General features: G+C 39.7%; 2 non-coding genes across 2 annotated transcripts in view; both read right to left on the bottom strand.

Annotated features, from left to right (window-relative positions):
- Positions 1-4, bottom strand: part of LOC132962457 (5S ribosomal RNA) — a 119-nt gene extending 115 nt beyond the window's left edge. Inside the window, exon 1 of the ribosomal RNA XR_009668426.1 lies at positions 1-4. This exon is cut by the window's left edge and continues 115 nt beyond it. This is a non-coding gene — a ribosomal RNA (5S ribosomal RNA).
- A 121-nt stretch (positions 5-125) lies between these two features.
- LOC132962282 (5S ribosomal RNA) lies at positions 126-244 on the bottom strand. The gene has a single exon (XR_009668256.1). It is a non-coding gene; the product is annotated as a 5S ribosomal RNA (ribosomal RNA).
- Positions 245-5,000: the final 4,756 nt, after the last annotated feature.

Below are 5,000 nucleotides of genomic sequence, written 5' to 3'. Positions count from 1 at the left end.
AAGCCATTATTGTGTGCAGAAAGGGGCCTTTTAAAGATGTCATGCCCTTGATTCTGGCTGAATTTTTGGACATGTGAATATGTCTCTATATGATAAAAAAAAACATATGATCAAAAAAATGACAAAGCTTACAGCACCTGGTATTCCCAGGCGGTCTCCCATCCAAGTACTAACCAGGCCCGACCCTGCATAGCTTCCGAGATCGGACGAGATCGGGCATGTTCAGGATGGTATGGCCGTAAGCCATTATTGTGTGCAGAAAGGGGCCTTTTAAAGATGTCATGCCCTTGATTCTGGCTAAATTTTTGGACATGTGAATATGTCTCTATATGATAAAAAAAAAACATATGATCAAAAAAATGAAAAAGCTTACAGCGTCTGGTATTCCCAGGCGGTCTCCCATCCAAGTACTAACCAGGCCCTACCCTGCTTAGCTTCCGAGATCGGACGAGATCAGGCGTGTTTTTTTTTTTTTTATCTTTTATTATCAAAATTACAAAAACATTTATAATTCTTTCACATCATTTACAACAAATGCTATTACAATACATACACCCTCTAAATTAACCCTCCCCTCTGACGCAAACGGCACCCTAAAAACAATAAAAACATAGCATCAGGAAAAAAAACTCAAACCACCCCTGATACCCCCAACTCATGACAACTCTTCTGAGTCCCTCCCCCAAAGCAAACACCCCTCTGAAAACAAACCACAAAAACATACAAAAACCCCACAGTATTCTCAAAAAACCACTGAGAAAAAAAAAACCACCAAATCAAATCACCCATTTTCCCCATGACCAAAAAAGAAGCCCTCGTACCAAAAAAACAAAAACAAAATAATTTAGACATCCCACATAATTCCCTCCTCATTTACTCTACACACATTCGCACCTTCCACAAACATTCTCACAAACTCACTCTCATTCGCTATGTACAACAATTTAAGATGTGCTTTCCATTCATTCACAAACATTCTCCACACATTCATTTTCTTACTTTCATACAGTGCATAATTCCTTCTGTTAAAAACCGCTTTTCTTGCAAAAGCCAAAATTATATTCATTACATTGTGATTTTTTTGTTTTGTTCCCACCCCCAACAACACCGACAATTCCCACCCCCTTTCATTCCAACACTCATTCTTACTGCATTTCCCCAACATTTCTCTTATTTTTCCCCAAAAATAAACCAATTCCCCACACGTAACAAACAAATGTATTAAATCCTCATCCGTACTTTCACATACACAACACTTTCTTTCATACCTCTCCTTATGGATCTGATGCAGGACGATGCAGGTGAAGATCCTCCTGTGCCTCAGTTTGAAATCTAGGTCAAATATTGCATGTGGTGTATGCGGAATGTTAATGTTCTTCCATATCATGTTGCTTGTTATGTCCGGGTATGTGTCTGTCCATTTTACTTCGGATGTGGGTTTCTGTATTCTATGTGTGATTGCGCACCTATACCAAATTTTTGTAGTGACATCTGTAATGTTGTGTTTCTTCTCCCCTAGGCACAGGGAGATCCCCCCCACATCGTCCTGCATCACTCCCTCCTTCTCTTTGATTAATTGTTCCCATTCGCTCGACAAAGACAATTTTACATTTGCAAACACTCTCTCAATCACATCCTTTCTGCACACACACCCTTTATTTTTTAAACCCCTCACCACCATTTGTAAATCAAAATCCCCCCCACAGTTCAGTAAATCCCTTATTCTAATATATCCCGCTTTCGACATAGCTTCACACTTAATTACCCTCTCCCCATTTTTAAAATACGGGCTCGAGAGGAAGGGCAGTCGTAGCACTGACCCTCTCGTTCCGCACTCTGGTACAGTCCAGGATGAAACCTGATACCACGCACTGAGTACTTCCTGGAAAAACCGTGGCAAGTGTTTAAATGAATCCGGGTTATTGATCTGGTACAGGTTGTCCTCGTTGTAGAGTCCAAAACTGCACAGATATTGTTTGAAGTGGTTTTTCCAAACTACGTTCCGGTTCTGGTCCATAAATTTGCCTATCAATTTGACTCTTAGTGCTACTTTTTTTGTAAGTAAATCAATCAAAGCTAGCCCCCCCTGATCTTTAGCCCCTATTATTGTTTTGTGAGCTATACTCGCTGCTTTGTTTTTCCAAATAAAGTCCCTAATGGTCTTTGAAATCTCCTTAAAGGCCCAGTCCGGAAGCGTACAAGTACTCAGCGCATGATTCACTTTGGACAACACGAGAGCATTTGTTACGGCTACCCTTCCTCTCAACAATAGACCCCTCGCTTTCCACAAATTCAATGTTTTTTTAATTTTACCCACCACCTCTTTCCATGTTACATCATCACATTCATTCTCATTTTTCCCCATATTCACTCCCAACACTTTTCTTCTCTCACACACCGTTTTAAATCCCCACTTATTAACTAGATTGGATTCCTTACCTAGTAACATAATTTCTGACTTATTTTCATTTACTTTTGCCCCAGATGCTCTTTCATAAGTTTGTACATGTTTTAATATCAATTCTATATCCTCCTCTCCTTTTACCATTATATTCACGTCATCTGCATACTGTATTATTTTTACGTTTTCCTTACCTATACCTTTTATGTTTACGTCTTCCGATATCAGTGCTGCCAGCGGCTCTGCTACCAAGCTGTACAACAGCGCTGACATCGGACATCCTTGTCTCACTGACCTTGATATTTTAAAAGAATCAGTTAGTTCCCCGTTACATTTTATCTTGCTTTCCGCTCCTGTATACAACATATTTATCCATTCTCTCATTCTCTCCCCGAATCCAAACTTCTCTAACACCTTCCCCATGAACCCGTGATCTACTCTGTCAAAAGCTTTATTTAAATCAATCCCTAGCCATATTCCCCCCTCCCCTTCCATATCCCTGACCGTCTGTTTTATTGAAATGATTGAGTCTGCTATGTCTCTGTTTGGTATACTGTATGATTGTGTTTGTTCTATGATTGTTCCTATTACCTCCCTGATTCTATTGGCTATTGTTTTCGCTATGATTTTGTAGTCTGTGTTGAGTAGGCTGATTGGTCTGTAGTTGTCCAGATTTTTATTGTCCCCCTTGTTTTTGTAAAAAATAGTAACCACCCCTTCCCCTAAACCTTTTGGTATATGTTTCACTTTTTCCATATATTTACTCAATTTGTTCACCAAGGGCACCAGCTGCTCTTTGAAAGCTTGGTAGAATTCCGCAGTTAGGCCATCGCTCCCAGGACTTTTGTTTTTGTTTAACCCCTCTAAAGCACTTCTGATTTCTCCCTCTGTAAACTCACAATCACACCACATTTTATCGTCCTCGCTTAGTTTTTTCTTTAAGGCACCCAAAGCTTTGTTCACACTCACGCTATCACACTCCTGTCTCGAAAACAGGCTTTCATAATAGCCCTTTACTATTTCTAAAATTCCCTTTTTATCTGTCACACTTTTACCTGCTTCATTTAATAATTCGTTTATTTCTGTTCTTTTTTGTTTTTGTTTTTCCAGACCTAAAAAAAAGGCTGTACTCCTCTCCCCCTCATACATATATTGTATTTTACTCCTAATGGCTGCACCCCTACTCTTTTTAAGTTCAATCACTCCCAACTGTTCTTTTAAATGTATGTATTTTTCGACATCTACATTATCTACACTGTCAAGCGATGCTATTTCCTCACTTAGTTGTTTTCTCAAATTCTCTTCCTTTCTATTTTCTCTCCACTTTTTCTCTTTACTATAATTGATACACTTTTTTTTAATTCTGACTTTTACACTATCCCACCACACATTCATATCTTCACTCTCATTCCACTCATATCCCACATCATTCAACAATCTTTCCATACTTTTCACAAACATTCCATCATCCAGCAAGCTTGCATTAAAGCACCATATCCCTCCTTTACGTACATTCGTTTCTTTTCTAAACGTGATTTCTATTCCAGCGTGATCGCTCCACATATTAGTTTTATATTCAACTTCTTTAATCCACCTCACTACCTCGCATGTCACCAAAGCATAATCTATTCTAGATTGTTTTAATCTATTCAGTACAATTTGTCTCCTGGAGAACACCCTCTCCCATGGATGTAGCAATCTCCAAATATCAATGCATTGTTTCGTTATCATTATATCTTTAAGTGTCCCCCTGCTCACATCCCCCTTAAACACATTATTTTTTGACACATCGGTGGGTGTCATCGCCACATTAAAGTCACCGATTATTATACAATTCCTTTCCCACCATTTGCTTATTGCAATGAAGAATGTTTTCCTTTCTTTTTCTCCATTCGGTGCATATATATTTATGATTCTTATATTTTTCGTTTCATACACACAGTCTATTACTATTATTCTTCCTTCTTTGTCTCCATAAACCAAATTTACCCCTGTTACCCGACCCGTTTTGACTAAAACCGCCACTCCTCTCGCCCTCGACGTGCCATTGGAGCAGAAGATATGGCCCACAAAGTCTTTTTTTATGTCTTCCACCAGGGAATCATCCCACCTGGTCTCCTGCAGGCACAAAACGTCATTCTGCAAGGAAAGAATCGCATGTCTTTTTTCTTTGTTCCTTAGTCCATTCACGTTTATCGAAAATAAATTAAAGGCCATTATCATAAAAATAAAAACAAAAAAAACGGATTTACAGGGGTTATTGTCAGTCATTATTTGTCCTTACATTTCAATTTTTTCACCAACTTTTTTCGTTGTCCAAGACTTAGTCTTTTTTGCGCACTCGCCAGTTCACTCACATCCATTTCGCTGTCCGTTTCATTGGGACTGGTGCTTTTACCCGTATTATTTAGCGTGATTTTTCTCCCTCCCGCCTGTCCAACACCCCTCTCAGGCATCTCCCTCCCCTCTGTGCTCATGCTTACCCCCGGGTCTTCTGCCACGTCCCTTCCGTCTCCTTTTTTCCCTCTCTCGCTCGTTTTTCGCTGCTTCTGCTGTCCTCCCTCTCCAGCCAGCTCCGGCGTCTCCAGCTCGCACTCTG

This window comes from Labrus mixtus, unplaced genomic scaffold (assembly GCF_963584025.1).
Source record: "Labrus mixtus unplaced genomic scaffold, fLabMix1.1 SCAFFOLD_56, whole genome shotgun sequence".
NCBI classification, from domain to species: Eukaryota; Metazoa; Chordata; class Actinopteri; order Labriformes; family Labridae; genus Labrus; species Labrus mixtus.
The sequence above is the reverse complement of the archived record's forward strand: the minus strand, read 5'-3'. Positions and strand labels throughout refer to the sequence as shown.